Raw genomic sequence first — 19,787 nt, forward strand, 5'->3', positions numbered from 1 at the left:
CATGCTACATTCTTGGTAAAAAAAATTGCATTATTTTCAGTATGTCCTGCTGAGTTACATAATGCAGAATCCTTCCATTGCCAGTATTCATATGCAGAAATCCAGCCTGTACACTTGAAGTGGAAATCATAAGGCAGTTGCTTTATATGATATTTTATTGCACTGCTGAGCTCACACACACATGTACTTGCACAGCCATGCACACACATAAACTCACACACACACACACACACACACACACACACACACACACACACACACACGCGGTATGCACATGTACATGCTTGTTATATATGATGATGAGCTTAAATCAATTGAGTCCGAGTTTGTTGGAAGAAATGCAGTTCTGTGATATGCAGGTCCATCAGCAAAAAAAAAAGGGACAAACAATAAACTATTTCTGGGCCAAAATACCAGTGTGGGAAGTGGAACTTGGCACTTACAAGCATGGCAACTGTACCTAAGAGACAGACATTTCCCCAGATTCTCAAAAGCTTGCACGGAGTGCAAGATTGGTGCAGGACCTCAAACAGGCAATATGTCTGCCGTGCGATCCAGGAACAGCCTGCAGGGGCATGCACGAGCGCAACCTACACTAATCATGCATGGACTCATCCCTGGTATGCAAATCACCCCATTTGCAGGAGAAATCTATGCAAATGAGGTGATTTTGTAATCCAGGAAGCTTGCAACGATTCATGCAGGACTAGTGCTATCTGCAGAAATGTACTTAGTTTGTAACTGAGTACATTTCTGCAAAATCCAAAACGGAGTTGTGACAGCCCCAAATAAAGGCTGCATATCATGTAGTAAGCATGCCAATGGCCAAGTATAAGGCCATTGGCATTGTCAACAAAAAAAAAAAAAATACAAAAATCGACTTTTATTATTTTTAGCTGATCGCGGCTGTTTAAGCATAGGGCAGTGGCGTGCAAACGGGATCGGGGGGAAATAATAAAATAACCCTAAAATAAGCAGTCTAACTAAAATCACTACTCTGCCATGCAAGTCAATGGCAGACAGAAGACAACCTGGCCAGTGAGAAGTGGTTGCTAAGGGGGGAGGCTCAGTGTGAGACATATAACTATGCATTAGCAGGCAATCCTATGCAAATGAGGGGAAGGATAGTGAATCACAGTTTTCCCCAGCATGTGAGTTAGGTCCCAACAGTGTAAGATTAGGAATAGCTTGGTGCAAGCCTAGGAGTTAGGTGATATCATGGGGGTGTGTGTCAGGCATACTGTAAGTGGATTGGAGCCTTGTGGCTCAGGATTGCTCCTTGCTTAGCACAGCTAAGCTAGGGGTGTGTCTAAACCTGCTTAGCAGTTTGTACAAAGCCTAAGCAGGTGTGCGCGCTACACACCGGGTTTTACAGGAAGAAAAAAAGAGGTTAAACCAGGAAATAGCAGCAGTGTGCACATTTGAGCATTCTGTTTGCGCGGCGTGCAAAAGGGTTTAAACAGGAAGGCAATGGGAAGGGAAAACAGCAGTAGGAAGGTAATCAAGAAGAACTAGCTTAGCTGTCAGGTGAACTGTATAAGAATTAATCAATTATACAGGTAGCAGACCAGCCCAGCCCAGAAAACTACTATAAACTATGCAAACACCTTCCAATCTGGTTTTTCCCACACTTTACACCACCGGTGTAAACAAGCAGGGAACTTTTAACACTCAGTACAGCAAAATGATAGTGGCTGCAATAGCTACCATACAACAACTTGTGGAAGATGCTGAGGGTGGTGAGGATATGAATGCTGCCCACCAACCCACAGTGAGGAGACGAAGAAGAGTGTAAAGACCCAGGGTATCCTACCAGGGCTACATGAGCTGGTGATAGTGGAGCGCTATAGGGTGGACAGGGACCTCCTACAGCAAATTGTTGAGCTGTGCCAGCCACGCCTGACACACAGAACTAACAGAGGGGAACCCATACCAGTGGATGCCAAGGTATGTGCAGGCCTAAGAAGACTAGCTACAGGTACCTTCCAAAGGCCAACTGGGGAAATGATAGGGATTTCACAGGCATCAGCATCCAGGGTACTCCACCTGTTCCTGGATAACATGTCAGCACATGTCTATGAGCAATTATATTTCCCCAACACCAATGAGGCGTTGGCCAACAATATGCAACTGTTCCACCAAATAACTGAATACCCTGAGGTAGTGGGTGCTATTGACTGCATGGACATATGCATCAAAGCACCACCCAGAGAGCAGGGAAGGGTCTACATCAACCACAAAGGCTTCCCCTCCATCAACTGCCAGGTTGTGTGCGATGCCCAGGATATAATAATGAATGTGTGTGCTGGCTGCCCTGGAAGCTATCACGATTCCAACATCTGGCATCTGACGCAGCTGTACCAGAGATTTGCCAGTGGGGACATCCCTCACGGTCACCTTGTGGGGGGTGCTGGATGCACACTGGAGCCATGGCTGATCACACCCATCTGAAATGCACACACACACGAACAAGAACTCCATAATGAGGCACTTGCACAGACCAGAATTATAGTAGAGTGTGTGTTTGGGATGCTCAAGTCACAGTTCCGGTGCCTGGACACATCTGGTGCAGCCTTGCAGTACTCACCAGCTACATGAAACCAAATTGTCCTTGCATGCGCCATGCTACACAATATGATCCTGCAGAAACAGTAACAGCAGGAACAGCACAGGGCAGGGCCACACAGTCCCTCACCATTGCCAAGGCCTGCACAGGTACAGAGTGACTCAGATGAGGAACAATCTGACCCTGCCCCAGTAGGCAGAAAGAGGTGTGCCCAGTATGCCCTGGCCTTGGCAAAGAGGCAACACATAGCACATTAACTGACACAGGAGGGACCCAAAGAATAACACCTCTCTCTGACTCTCACATACAGTAAAAGGGATGACAAACATTACACTACCTGTGCCTAACCATGTGTAGGGAGTGTACTATGTATATCCAACATAGACAGCCCTGCAGCACCACCCTCAATACTGGGACATCCTCAAGGTAAGTGACTCACACATGCCAGTCAGGGGGGTCACATACCCAACAACAATCACAGCCAGCAGGACAGGTGTAGACAAACACAAACATAGGTGGTGCTATTGCCTCTGAATGAGGCCTATGGGTAACCTCCCCCCAGGCCTACATAGATAAACTACAGCAGGTCAGGCAGTGGGATGTCAGTTCTGAAGGGTAGGAAGTCAGAAACTAATATATAGGTAATTAAAAGCAAAGATCTGTAGTACACTGGTATGCTTCTAGTCAGCACGATAGGTAAGACAACAGACTGAAATGGAGTACCCGACATACCAGTACAATCCTAGCAAATGTGTACAAGTGTCAGGTGTGTCTCCCTCATCCTATGTAGAAATGTAGTCACAGTCAGGTGTGCCCTCCAATCCTGTGTAGAAATGTAGAAATAGTCAACTGTGCCCCCCATCCTACGTAGATATATAGTAACAGTCAGGTGTGACCCCCAGCACGATCCTGTGTAGAAATGTAGTAACAGTTAGGTGTGTGTCCCCCAATCCTGTGTAGAAATATAGAAATAGTCAGGTGTGCCTCTCCATCCTATGTAGAAATATAGTAACAGTCAGATATGCCCCCCCCCACCACAATCCTGTGTAGAAACAGTCCATGCCAAATGATCGATGGATACCCTGCAGAGATAGCATGCTACCTGTAGGTGTACAACACAAAGGTCAGCACTGCAGTACAAACAACCTGGAATTGATCCACACATTCAGTACACACAGCCATACTGGCCATGCCCACACACTTAAAAAAATGAAGGCAATGTCAGTCAACAACATACTGAAAGGTCATACTGGGCATGCTCACACACTTAAATACATGAAGGCCATGTCTGCAAACACCAGTAGACCAGACATATCTGGCAGCCACAGATATTAGTGCAGACACTTCTCAGTATGCACCACCCATGCTTTGCACACAAAGTGGATAGGAATAGAGGCATATATGTAAGGACAACACACTATAATAAGCCAAAGGTAGACATACATAGATGTGTGGAAGAGGGTGACTGTGACAAGGAGCCATACAGGCCTGTCCAACCCAGCACACAGGCAAAGGGCCACAACCACACAAGGGTCAGATGTCACTCATTGCAGATACTGGTCACCAGTATCTGTCAGCATTACAGAATATGTAGTACATGTGCCAGCTGTGCAACATGACTGTTCAAGGAAATAGTCATCTAGCAGCTGTATACACATAACTGTGAAATATGACCCAGGTTGTGCCAGCATGTGGCGTGTCAACCCCTAGATGAATGGGTTATGGCCCATGCACACACACTGCCCTCCCCATAGTCCCACTATGACAAGCATGCTGAGTTCATCCACTGTGAAATACACCTTTGGGAAAATTGTACCCCAGTAATCTCTGTGGTGTGTCCCATAACTGCGTACTGCTGTAGTGTAATAATCTAGTTAGGTAGGAGTTCTAACCCCAGCCTTGGCAATTGAGTGTGTGTCTGTCTGACTCTGTCTGTGTAGAAAGCAATGCTTTTTAGGGTAGTCACACCCCCTACAATTTAAATGCTCTACTTTGGTAAGGCTGCTGATGTCATCCACCTAGAAATACACCTCTGGGAAGGTTGTAGTTGAGTAATCTCCATAGCGTGTCCTGTAACTGCATACTGCTGTAATTTAATAAAATAGTTAGGTATATGTTCTAATCCCAGACATGGCAAGTGTGTGTCTGTCTGTCTGTAAAGGGAGCAATGCTTTTTAGGGTAGTCACACTCCCTACAAGTCAAATGCTCAACTTTGGCAAGGCTGCTGATGTCATCCACCCAGAAATACACCTCTGGGAAGGGTGTCACCCAGTAATCTCCGTAGTGCATGCATAACTGTGTACTGTGATTTATAACTCTGGTGGGGTGCTATTCCTACCCGTGGCAGTTCTGGATGTTTTGTGTGTGTTTCAATGTCTGTTTAGGGAGCAATGCATTAGAAGCTAGTCACAGTCATTACATTTCACATGCCCTACTTTGCCAATCCTGCTGATGTCATTCATTATGAAATACACCTTTGGGAAAGTAGTTACCCAGTAATCCCCATGCTGCATCCTATAACAGCTCCATGCTGTAGTGTGATATAGACATGTTCGGGGCTCTATACCCACACAAGTTGACTGTGGTTATTTTGTGTGTGTTCCAATGTCTGTGTAGGAAGCAATGCATTTGTAGGCTAGTCACACTCAGTACATGTCAAATGCCCTACTTTGCAATCCTGCTGATGTCAGCCAATGTGATATACACCTTTGGGAAACAAGTTCTCCCCTAACCCCTGTGATGCATCCTATAACAGCTCCATGCTGTAGTGTGATATAGACCTCTGTTAGGGGTTCTATACCCACACATGTCAGTTGCGGATGTTTTGTGTGTGTTCCAATATCTGTGTAGGGAGCAATACATTTTAGGCTAGTCACACTCAATACATTTCAAATGCCCTACTTTGGCTATCCTGCTGATGTCAGCCAATGTGATACACACCTTTGGGGAAGGAGCACTCCAGTAATCTCCATGGCATGTGCTATAACTGCATAGTGCTGTAGTGTAATAAACTAGTTAGGTAGGGGTTCTACTACCAGACATGACAGATGTATGTGTGTGTGTTTGTAACTCGTATCTTGTGTGGAGGTGGGTGTGAGTGTGTGACACCAGGTCTACCTGACAACACCGACACATCACAACACCGACAACGAAATCAACGACACCACATAACCGACAGTTCACAAACACGAAACCTCACATGCCCTACAATGAAATCACCGACACCACATAACCAACAGTTCACAAACACGAAACCTCACATGCCCGACACACCATAATAACGACAATCAACAAACAAAACAAATCCCCTGTCCAAAAAGCACACACACAACACAAGCACACCAAAATCCTTACAAACCCACACTAAACCTCACATACACAACTATGTACAACCTTAACCCAAACCCTAACCCTAAGGTCTGTCACTATCGCACACTCACCTAACTCGCGCCCTAACCCTAACTCACGTAACCCGCCCCTAACCCAAAGACTATCACTACCGCACACTTACCTAACCCGTGCCCTAACCCTAACTCACTTAACCTGCCCCTAACCCAAAGACTATCACTACCGCACACTTACCTAACCCACGCCCTAACCCTAACTCACTTAACCCGCCCCTAACCCAAAGACTATCACTACCGCACACTTACCTAACCCGCACCCTAACCCTAACTCACTTAACCCACCCCTATCCCTACAGACCATCAATATCACACACTTACCTTACTCACACTCTAACGTCCGCCACTACCGCATACTTACACAGCCTTTTCCCATGTCGGTGTTCTCAGCGTCGGTGTTTTCATCCGTTGGTCTTCTCAGTTGTCGATCTTCTGGTGTCGGTGTTCTCAGTGTCAGCATTCTAAGCTGTCAACGTTGTCAGGTAGACCCGTGACACCTAGGCCCAATGTGGAGCGGGTTTTACAAATTTCTTATATGGTGGCCCTAGTATATATCAAAATGTCCACTGTACAGGGATAACAGATGTGAAATAGCTGAGAGGCTGGGGTGCAAATCCATACCCATACGTAACATCAAGGCCAGGCAATCACAGTTAGCAACCCCAGTATTACCCAGACACACTCTCAACCCATGTCTCACACAGACACGCACACATGCACACACGCACACACACACACACACACACACACACACACACACACACACACACACACACACACACACACACACACACATGTCGAGGCAACAGCCAAAATGTGTGTAGTACACTGCGTATTGGTGACTGATAGTAACTATGGAGTGAATGCAGTGGCCTACAGAGGGCATGGCACCCTATCCATCTGTCCAATAGGCACATACATGCAGAGAGTGCACCTTCCCCATGTTCCCCACTGGACACCTGCAACACCTGTGGTGTCATCACATGTAATCTACAAAGGACATACCATGCCTGAAAACATGCCCTGTATGGACAGATGCCACTGACACCAGGGAATGTCATTGGCATGCTATCAATGTAGGTGCAGGGGTAACCTGCTGTCCAAAACCAGTTCCTGCCACAGGTGGCCAAGACTGGCACATCTGATGATAATCTGTGCACACAACATGGGTCCAACACCCCAGGTACAGTTCCACATGTCAGTATATATGCATGTGGGAGGTGTACACATCCCAGACACTGTCCATGTCATGGACAATGGAACACATGGCAAGCGATGCACAGCATTAGCCACATGCAATAGTCACGCAGGTGACTGGATGGTGGATACGATACCCACCAGTGTGGGAAAATGCAGAAACCACAGCCCTGAGCCACAATGCAGACCATTGTCATGTGGCCTAATACCAAGGTATATCCATCACCTAGCCTTGTATAGCCATCTGGCACAGTCGACCACCACATCCCTATGCATAAATGCACCCATGCATGTCAGTACTGGCACCTTGTGTGTCTGTGTGTGTGTTGTATGATGTGTATGATCATATCCACACTCACTACAACCTCCAGTGGCATACTGAAGCATGCTGTCTGATGCCAGACATCTCCCCATACCTTTAGCCCATATAACCGCTGTATAACCCGTGTGGTACATGTGATACCTGCACAGTAATGTATTGTGGCAATCTCACTAGTGATGAGCTGTATTTCTGGCCCTGCCAAGTGTGCCAATGTGTGTGCGTCCCTATGAGAGTGTGGCTATGTTGACGCTGGCACCTGCTCATGCAGACAGACATGTGTACTTCACCTACCGTATAGCTACCATATCCCTGTTGCAGATGTCACTCACCATCACATATATGTTCTGAGGACTCCACAACAGGTAACCTCTGTGGCGCATCCAATAACTATATAGGACTGTCATAGCACTACATAGTCATCAGGTGTTTGATACCCTGTGCGGGTAGGTGTATGACACAAAGATGCTTAGGTTTTACTCTCCCACCCCTCACTGACTTATCAATGCTTCTGTCTGCCTGTCTCACTCCCTCACTGGTGGATGTGGAGACCTACACTTTCTTTTCTTAGGCAGTAGCATGTGCATTTTAAGTGATGCTCATGATCAGCTGATGGCCTCTGCACAAATTGTAGCCCTCTCCTAGCTGATTGCATGTGGAACAGCTGTGGTAACATTCCCATAGCCAATTGCATGGAAACACACTCCAATATCTAGGAACATCATGTTGGTGTTGGGCCTTTTCATTCACTGTGAGCAGGAACTAGATCTCTTGTTTGGCAAACAGCATCTCAGATGGATTGGGGATTTACCTCTAACAACATATACTGTGGAAACAGGACAACACACAGGATTGGATGTGCCTGACCTGACTACAGACTGTAAGTGCTGTTATACTGCATTTGGAGCAATGTTGATGTAACCCTTTTTAATTTCTCCAAGTCTTTTGGGTTTCTAATACCATGACGGGAATGGACCCCATTCCTAAGTCAAAGAATGATTAAAGTTCATGAAATTAGTATTGTTTCACTCTTTGATGTTAGCCAAAAGTGCTCTTCGCAACACACGCAATGTGCCCAGTAATGACTCCTTCTGTAATTCATACGGTGTTACATGAATTGGTAACTTATCTAAATATGATTGCAAATTATTTTTTATAAGACCAGTTGCTCCTACTACTATTGGAACTGTCTGGGTATCTTTCTTCCACATGGCTCTTGTTTCTACCTGCAGATCGAGGTATTTTATGACTTTGTGTCTCTCTGTATGCAAGACACTGTAGTCACTAGGTGTGGCGATTTCAATGATCAATGCTACTTTTGTCTTCCTTTCTTGGACCACTATATCCAGTTTTCTAGCATCTATCTGATGGAGGGGATTATGACAGATGTATGTCAATATCTAGTGGGTAGTATGTGACCATGGTACCTCTGTACCAGCAGTTATTACGTATCAGGGCAGACAGAGGTGTGTGAATACATAACCTATGGGGCTAATGTATACCAGTTGTTATGTGTTATACCCATCTACATGGCTGTTAACACACAGGAGGGGATGTGCCTGACCTGACTACAGACTGTAAGTGCTGCTATACTGCATTTGGAGTAATGTTAATTTAACAGTGTGTGTCTGGATATGGTTGTCTTACATATTTTAATACCTGCCATGACAGTTCTATGTTTATGAGGAATCCCCATCTGTAGGGTCATCTGCAGACTGAGCAGTGTGTTGTGCCTTTGGTTCATGTGTTACCCACAGAGCATCTATCTGTGAACTGCAGAAGGTAATGTGAGGATTGCAGTCTGTAGATAGTGAAAGCCATGACCGTTACTGACCTCATATCCCTCATAGGACATATGTTGCAACAAACCCTTTTACAACAGTAAATGTATGAGGTTATCACAGCAACATGTCAATATTGGCCCTGTGTATGTGCTTCCAGCCACAACTCTGTCAACCTTTGTATATATGTTGTGCATTAAGAGCTGCATATGTGATGTACACCATCATTAGTGTCATCATATCTGATAACAAGCCGGTGAGATATTAGACTGCTACACATGTTATGTACAGTAGGGGTTATATTTGATGACATGACCTAGACATTCTATGGTTGTTTGTACAGTACTGAGGTCTATGTACTTATGGTGAATGCAGACAGTGTGTGTATTGTTAATATGTACCTTGGCCTGTGTACAGACTGTGGTAGATGTCATCGTCCTATGTCCCATCCTATCTGATGTTACATGCTGCTCCACTGTATGCTATCATATTGGCTTACATGTTTGTAGGGCCATACACACACATGTCCCATACCACAGATGGGCATCAGACCACACTGGGTAGCAGCCCAGTATATGTAGGGTTAGTGTGTGAGTGGCACATATGAGGGTGGTGTTGAACAGATAGTCCATATACTGTAATATTATGTTAACTTACCATATGTGGCTGTGGCAATGTTCACATTGGTTGTAGATATGCACTTTCACACAGGTGTATCTTAACCTGTGCTGTGACATGCCTGTAGAGCCTGCTATATATGCAGGTACATGTGCATTCCCCATAGGAGATGTAGGCCAGAGTTGAGTCAGTCTGCCTGTAGCCTGCACAGTGCTTTGTTACATGCCTAGCAGCTTAGTGTACTTACCCAGAGAGGTGTCATGTCCAGATACTTTCCAGATGTACTGCTGCTGGGCCTCCATTAACAGTCATTTATGTCAGACAGAGTGGTGGGATGCTGTACAGATGTATGTCAATATCTAGTGGGTAGTATGTGGCCATGGCACCTCTGTACCAACAGTTATTATGTGTCAGGGCAGACAGAGGTGTGTGAATGCATAACCTATACCAGTCGTTATGTGTTATACCTATCTACATGGCTGTTAACATCCATATTGTCAGGCTTGGTCCACATGTTCTGCACTAAGGGGTTCTGTGTATACCTCTGGACTGTACAGAGTGTGTCAGAATGTCCACAGCTATTGGCCAATATCTCTTCTGTAGTCCACAGGAGCAATACATGCTTGCAGCGGTACTGTACTATGATGTTCTTAGGATGTCTGTCAGTAGCCAATGGCGCACGTGTGAAAAGCAGATGTGACCTCCCACACACACCATGTCTGTGAAGACAATCCCTATTACAGTAGCAATAATCTGCTAATATACCTGCTATACATGCCTGACATCCCCTTGCACTATGAAGGTGAGACTGTAGGGGCTGAGGTAGGGCTGCACCCCATATTCAGGACATATGGTGAATATATATATGTACATATGATTATCCAGATAACTATATAGATAATTATGTATGTACATATCGACATATGTAGATAGGTGTATATATGTACATAGATATGCATATACACACCCAGATATATACATATACAGAGCAATATATGTCTACACATATACAGATAGATGGACATATGCACATATACGTATACCATGCTGCCATACCTGACAGCAGTCCACTACTTTAAAAGAAAAGAAACATGGGTTGATAGGAAAGTGGTGAAAAAGGGGCACAAAGAGGGAAAGACAGTAGTGAAAATAGCCAGGGATGTGCAGGAAGGGTGTAGGGAAGGTCCATAGCTGCCCATTTCTTTTACAGCAACAGCTGTGCATATACACTGAATTTGGAGGTAGATTTGGACACTCAAACCCCTTGGTGGGGGTGAGGAGAACAATAATTCGTTATGATGCCAATTAGACTGGATTACATATGTCCAGTGGACATGTGTGTGAAATGGACAGCTATGTTTGGGGCGTGATTTTTTTGTGGGAATAGATTGCCCTTTTTTTTCAGGTGAGAGTGGGATGTTGGGGAGGGGTAGTAGGTATATTTGGGGAGGTAGGTTGGGTAGGTTAATAGACAAGATAAACAAGATGCATACAGAGGGCAGTATATGACACATGTGCGGGGTAAACACCTTGGACTGGGAGGGGTGTTTGGAAGTCACAAGCCCATGAGCCCCCAAAAGGAAACTGTGGGACTGAGGTCCCCACCCATGGGCAGTCACCACTGCACCTTCACGGCCCCAAAGGTGGCTGTACTAGGGGCTGAGTAGGAGGTGCAGGCTCACCCTCAAATTGCACCACATGGCCCTCAAGCTGGTGTAGCTGGTCTCGAATCTCCTTGTTGAGCTTGCTATGCACCACGGCCCGGACCTGATGGTGGGTGACAGGTACTTCTCTGCCCCCACTCCTGGGAGGGGTTGAGCCCCATCCCCTGCAGCGCTTCCACCCAGAGATGGTGCAGGGCCAAAGGAGGAAGAGGTCTCAGGCTGGGCCCCAGACGTTCTGGTGCCCGGTGCCATGGCCAGCTGAGGTGGGACAAGTGGGTCCGTTGGGACCAGCCTTTCCATACGAGCTATGGTGTTGCAGTTTTAAGACAGATATTAGTTAATAATAGTCAACAGCATTCAGGATTAATTATAACAGCATGAACAGGTATTCCCATTAACCCAAAACACCAGATTTACAACAGTTGCAGAGCAAGCAGAATGCATGCATATATGGGACAACAGTGGCCATTACAACAGCATGCAGGTGTCATTGATGGCAACAGGCCACCAATATGGGAGTATTTTAACATGGCACATGCATAGAACCAAATGTGAATATTTATAAACCAATAGGACATATGTCCCAACAAAAGTTTGGAGTGTACACGTACACATTGAGGAGTGTATTAGGTTATTGTTGCACATATGATGGGGGTGAGAGAGAGAGAGATCAATTAACTAATATATCCCTGTAGTTTTCACAACTTTCTTAGTCACTGCAGTGATCTGCCCCTTACATGTATTATTGCACTACCCAACGTCCTTACTTTGTATATTGGTATATTTGTAGATTAGTATGTACATGGACTGTGTCCTCCATATAGTCTACACCTCTTACTTGTTATAGCTGTGGAGAAAATCTTTGTTAACACAACCTGACAGATTCTACACATACTCCCAGATTCCATGCTTGTAGACAAGTATATGAGTGAACTATGTTGTAACTACAGTCTACACCTCTTACCTGTTATAGCTGTGGAGAAAATATTTGTTAACACTACTGGACAATTCCTACACATACTCCCAGATTCCATGTCAATGTTATGCACATACCTATCAATCTGTTATTGCACACACTCTGGTCACAGCTTGACAGGGTGCAGGTGTTAATGTGACTTATTTTGAGAATTGCTGTCATACACTTTGGGTGAGATGCTACTATGACAGGTTTGTTTTCATATACATTCTCTGACTAGGTACAGGTCTGACTATCAGTTATATGTCAGTAAAAGCTGCCTACATTTCTTGGATCATCACATTGATTTGTCAGGGGAACAGGTAACCGGGCAGCAGATTTGGGCCATTTATCTGGACATGCTGGACAGGTCAGATAAGTTGAGGGGTATGGCTATGCATACAGCTTACTACCTGAACATTCTGCCACAGTCTGTACAGTTGATGGTTATGCTTACAGCTTACTATTTGAACATTCTACAAATTCCGTACAGTTGTTGAGTCTAATTATGCATACAGCTTTCTATCTGAACATTTCTCACAAATGTTGTTCAGTTGTGGGGTATGATTATGCATACAACATACTGCTACTCCTGGGATTCAACCCCCTGCTGTGTGTGGTAAAACTATTACAGTTGACATCACAGTACACTGTGCTATCGGGCAATTGGTGTAAAGCATTCCAATGTTTTCTGTCTTAAGTCTCTCTCAGTTGTACAATATGACTAACCTCTTGGGACTTCCAACATTGTTATACTGAACTTCCTACACATTTTATCTGTGTTCAACAGTGTGGGTAACACTTCTTAATGCAACAGTATTATTTATAGAATGCAACACTACAACAACATATGAAAGCAGAATATACACAAGCACTCCAGGGATTATACTTTTATTCACAAGTTATTACACCTTTATTTACACACAACCTATATGACAGTTTCCTGCCATATTGTCTAGTTTATTCAGTACATCTCATACACAAGACATTTTTATACTGGTACAACACTGTCTAGAACTGTTATATTTATTTGTTATGACAGTACATGCAAGATTATTACTAACCTGCCTCACGACATAGCCTTTGTAGCCTAGCAGCATGGGCTTGTTGGATCACAGCCCGCTCATCTGTAGCTGTCGGGGAAATACAATGATATTTAGCCATTACCTATCCATAGTATACACAAGCCAGGCAATCATTATCTACGTAGTAGAATGAGTACTTACTCAGTGCTGGGGCATCAGCCATCTGCCTTGATTCTTGGATCCCCTGCTCCAAGAGATCACCCCTCTGCTGCTTCAGGTCAGCATGGTGATGCCTGACCTGCTCACCAGTCCGGGGGATACCAGTGGCACTAGTGAGGTCACAGGTGAGACTGTCCCAGGCCTCCACTTTATACTGAGAGCCCTGGTACTAGCTCTGCAGTAGTCTCTGCTCATGGTGTTTTACCAGGAGCCATACCATGTATCTGGACTCCTGGATGCCCCAGTGCTGCACTCTGAATCGAGTGCCTTCTCCAACTCCAGCCATTCTGCCTACAGTAGGGAGCTGCAACCAGTTATGGGAAGTATTCGTGCCTGTGGGGTAAAATACACCTGATTTTCTGCACTTTTCCATGATTGGATGGTTTTGAAAAGGCTAAGCTATGGGCATACCTGCTTACCTAATGTTGGCATTGCTTACTGGGGTATACCACTGGGCAGATTGAGTTAGCCAGCCTACACATTGCTTACACCAACTAAGCTGAGCTGAGCAATGCTTAGCGTTGCTTAATATTTAATTTGGATTATATTTACCTTTTGGCATTGATTTATTATTTGTTACATGATATATATGTGTCTGGTATCCGTGATTCATGTGTACGTACACTGTATGCGGTTCTGCGGACTTCAACACTTTATTACAATAACACCTCACATCTGGCCTTACTGCAATACTCCATTTCACATATTTATGTTATGTAGCAAGTTATACAACATCACACTGTACACAGATTCCTTTCACAAGCTCAGTTTGATTTTCCTATGTTTGTTGAAACATCAACATTATGTACTCCTATGATGGCTTAATGGTTAACTACTGTGACTGTAGAATACAGGGTTGTGGGTTTGAGGCTTCCAGAGGCTGTTTATTCTGTTGCTGGGCAGAACACGGGCTGTTGGATACAGAGTGATCAAGGCACTTTAAAGCAGTTGTAAGCTTGTTTGCGTGGGTTTGCACGGATGTAAGCACTGCTAACTTCCAGTTACAGTTTCTTGTACTCAGCTTCTAAATTGCTTAATCTGTGTAAGTAGTGCTTACCCCATGCAAATGCACTTAAACATGCATACTAGTGTTTACATATGCTTATTACTGCTTATTTGTGTTTAGAACTGCTTACTAGTGCCTTATGCATTATGACACTGACACTTCACATGTGCATTTCCTGCAGTACTCGAGTTCATAAATATATGTTATTTAGTGGGTTTTGCAGCAAAAATGTTGGTTATAATGTGCTTTGCCATGCAAAATAAACTGTGCTGCAGTGGGACTCAAACTGGGAATGCTTGTTCGTTAGGTGAATGCTTTGCCCACGACTACGCTATTGCCGTGTTGTTTCATTTGCATATATCTTCCTTGTTATCCTCTTCAGCCTTTTGAGCTGATTTAACCGTAGCTAAGCCATGGGCACAGCCACGCACCTATGGTTAGCTGTACTCAGATTTTTAAAATATAAAAGAGTTTCTTCATTTAATTTATATGTACTGCTGCTGTTGTACACATGTTGGACTGTTGGTGGGGATATGCGGACACCTATGAGTGGTCTCACTCATTGCTTACCACATTCTACTTTTCTACATTGCAGGGGCATGTTTATTCTGAGACCTCTGCTCTCAGACACACCCCCTGCACTCATATACGCTCCATGTATGCCTAGGAGCTCGGGCAGTGCGTCTTATTAATATGCATGGCGTACTGCCATCCTGCTCCTAAACAGGCGCTTCCATGCAGGACTAAGCTAGTCCTGCATGGACGTTTAGTAAATTCAGGAGATTGTGTATGTGTGTGTAAACCTACATATATATATGTATATATATATATATATATATATATATATATATATATATATATATATATATATATATATATATATAGCTGCGGAGAGAGAGAGAGAGCGAGAGAGAGGGAGAGAGATACCGATATAAATATATAGATAGAAATAGATATAGATATCTATCTATATCTAATATATATATGGGAACACTACTGAATCTCGAACTTTTGAAATCTCGAATTTCAAAAGCTCGAGACCATGTAGCTGAAACCCCACATTACCGAAAAACCAGAAGCGCAAAATTCAAAATCCCAATGGTAAGGGATTTTGAGTTAGCACTTCTGGTGTTGCGGTTCAGGTAAGTATGTGTGTGTAAGTGTGTTTGTGAGGGGCTTTAGTGTGTGTAAGTGTGTGTTGTGACTGTGGTGTGTGTGTATGTGTGTGTGTGTGTGTGTGTGTGTGTGTGTGTGTGTGTGTGTGTGTGTGTGTGTGTGTGTGTGTGAGGGGCTCTAATGTGTGGGTGTGAGTTTGCCTTGTGTGTATGTTTGTGTAATCTCAGAGTTACAATATTAAAGTAGGGGGGTGTGGGGGGCACAGCCCCCCCACATGGAGGGTGCAGGGGGGTGACGGTATCTTTAGTGTAGGGTGGTTTGTTTGGTTATTGGGGAAGGCTGTGTGTATCTTTGTGTGTGTTCTGTATATATGTAGTACTTTCGCGGTTTTAATATTTCGGTAATGTGGGGTTTTGGGTTTATAGTCTCAGTATTTAGGTTTTCAGGATTGTGTTATTTTGGGATTCAGTAGTGAATCCATATATATATATATATATATATATATATATATATATATATATATATATATATATATATATGTGTGTGTGTGTGTGTGTGTGTGTGTATGTATACACACACACACACACACACACACACACACACACACACACACACACACACACACACACACACACACACACACACACACACAAACACACACACACACACACACACACACACACACACACACACACACACACACACACACATGTGTGCACCCTTGAAACCGTAGAATGCCAGGTAAAAGTGAACACATTTTCATATACTGGCTTTAAGAGTCTTTTTACCTAATTAGAAAGGAAGGTTGCTCTTCCTTCTCCATTTTTAAGCACAAGTGCTAATTAAAGCACTGTGTCACACATAAGCAACTTAATAACTCCAGGTGAAGGACTACTGATCGAAAGCTCAATTAAGTGTAAAACTTATAAGTACATCATACCAGCAAACAAAGAGTTAGACATAACACTCATAAAAGTGCAAAACCTCTTGTTTAGTTCCACAGAGTCAAGTTAAATTCATGCTTCCAAAATGCAAAACTTTAAATCCAGATCATTTGAACAGCTGAGTTTATTGACTAAATCACAAAAAATAAAAAGACTGTTACGTGCTTTCGTCCCTCAACAACAAGCAAGGGAACTTCATAAGAACAGCCGTTACACTTCAGAACCTTCTTTTTATACTGAATCAATTAACTGGTTGTTACACCCATAACGACATTTAAAGTGACCAGTGCTTTTTACAAGGAACACCACACACAAATTTGGATATGCACAGTAAAAATCACTTAAAAAGTATGTTACTAAAACCATGAAAAAATATTTCTTGTTGAAATGACTAACACTAGGACTTTGTGTAAAATCACAGATATTGTTTAGTACAATACAGACTTTGAATTACTGCTCTTGTCATCAATAATTGCCAATGGCAGCTGAAGTTGTACATACTGTGTAACTGCATTTGTTATTTAAAACACTGATGAAGCTTCACTTAATGAAAGCATATTGCTAATATCAAGTGTCTTAATTAAATTAACATATTTACTATATGATCATCTACATAAGTTTAGATCACAAAAGATAACTGCAATGTTTTATAGACGAAGATTTATAATCAGTGACATTTTTATTAATTTTTGCTTACTCAAACCAATTAATTTTACATACTTCCTATAGTAATAAAAATGATAAAGCAGGCTTTCCATAGTAGGAAAATAATAATGATGTCATGACATATCCAGCTGTTATCTGAAACTGCATTTTTCAGTATATTTTGCTTCTTTGTGGTAGACTTTTAAAGAAATCGTTTAATTTTGGTTCCTACTGTACCATATAGCACAATGACAGGTTCCATGTAGATTGAATGTCATACTGATTTATCTTAGGAACACATACTCCTCATCTGAAAGTCTCACTGTTAACAGAGGGCACTGCAGTTTATTCACATTCCTGCAAGGTAAAAAGGTATGAAGACTCATACCTCATTCATATGAAGACGGGCAGTGCCTCCAACAAACTTGATAGGAGCATTGGAACCAGAACTGTAGCTAAGTAATTTGGTATCTTGTGCAATTTCCAAAACTGTTGACCCTCATCTCTGAGTTGAGGAGCAGAAGAAAATATCTTCTGCTCCTCTGAAACTATAGCAAGTTGATCAATACAAGTGTATCAAAGTAGCAACCTTGTCACAGTTACATCACCACTTACTGAGTACTTCAGCACTTCAGCAGTGAACACAAATACAGTGTTGACATTTATACAGTGCTATGATAGCCTTACATATTTCCTAAAGGAATAACAGTATAACACCATCAGTATCTTACAGTCAGATCCCCTAACATTGCACCCGAGGCAGTTGCCCTTTGTGCTCTGCCTAACTGACAACTGTGATCAAAAAGATATAAATAATTTTAAGTAAACAATTACAGTGGTCATAAGATACCTACCAAACATATCTTTAAGTTGACTAACCAAAGTTATTGCCACCCATTTAAAATACTTAGTAGTCTTCATCTCCCAAATCACATAGGGTTGGAAATGATAACCTTGACATGAATTAGTGTCTATCATTCCAATCAACAAGAATGACATTAAACTATAAAACAGCAACAGAATGGTTTGGAGGGATGGGTGTATCTCGCAGATGATACCGCTGCTCTGCAGCAAACTTCCCATCCACATAACACAAAGTTCATCCAAGTCCATATTCAAGCACAACTTGGATCTATGTATGGGAAACAGAAAATGTACCCCAGGACTGCCCCCTGTACTACAAATGGACAGATGCAGCTCCTGAAAGCTTTATCCCAGTCATAGATTCACTCAAATTATCTACAGTATGATCTCAGTTATGGGATGGGTAAGGCAAATCTATAACTGAATGGGAAAGGTTATTTTGAGAATAAAAAGGGAAATTGGATAGGCTTAAAGTGGCCTGCAATGTCAGCTAGCCTAGTACTTACTTATGAACTTATAAAGGATCCATGGCATTGTTTCACCTGCAGATACAATTATATTACTGAAGACAAATGCTAAAAAATGCAATAGCACATTTGCTATAAAAATGACAATGTTATTAATAATAAATTACAAATACTGTGTCACCTCATAGCAAGATGTTGTCTCGTTCGATTCTCAGTTATAGCGTCTTCTGTGTGGAAGCATATGTGAATGGGGCGTGCCTTCGTTGAAGGTTGTGCATCAGGGCTGGTAACCCGGTGCATAAAAATCCACTACCAATCATTAGTGGACCGGAGTTCCGCTGTGGCAACCCCTAACCGGGAAAAGCCGAAAGACACAAACAAACTGTGGTTCTAAGAATAGTAACCAAAGCACATATGAATCTGTATTTAAACTTGTTTTTAACTCAAAGTGCCATATCCACAAAGAATGTTGAAAATGGTTGCAACGTGACTGAAATTATGACAGCAGCCACTATATAAGCATTCATCTGTACAGAGCAAAGGTCATGGTAAGAAGAATGTTGGCCAAACTGAAGAGAAATCTGGTTGATGTTATGAATAGTACCTTGTTTTCTTTAACAAACATTTGAACACTCAGCAGGACAGCATTAGAATAGAAAGAATTATCTTTTTAACATCTTTTTCAAAGGAAAACCACTTGAATCTATGCTTCATTCACATGCAAAGTGTTTTAAGTGCAATCTTAATCTAAGCCTCATGTTGGAAAATATAACTGGCAACTTTCAAGTTAGTAATCACACACAATGAACAAAACTAACAGGTATAGCTATTTTATTGCAAGGTTTATTTTCCTCAAAGAAAGATGTATATACAGTTTCTCTATAGTTGCTAAATACATTTTAAAAATGAGCTTAAAAAATTTAGAACCTTGACAATAACAGCAAAGTACTTAATTTAGATGTTACCATTTTCCTGTTGTGCTTGCGTACCCATGGC

The sequence above is a fragment of the Protopterus annectens genome, chromosome 4.part1 (genome assembly GCF_019279795.1).
Source record: "Protopterus annectens isolate FY-2018-M chromosome 4.part1, PAN1.0, whole genome shotgun sequence".
Classification (NCBI taxonomy): Eukaryota; Metazoa; Chordata; order Ceratodontiformes; family Protopteridae; genus Protopterus; species Protopterus annectens.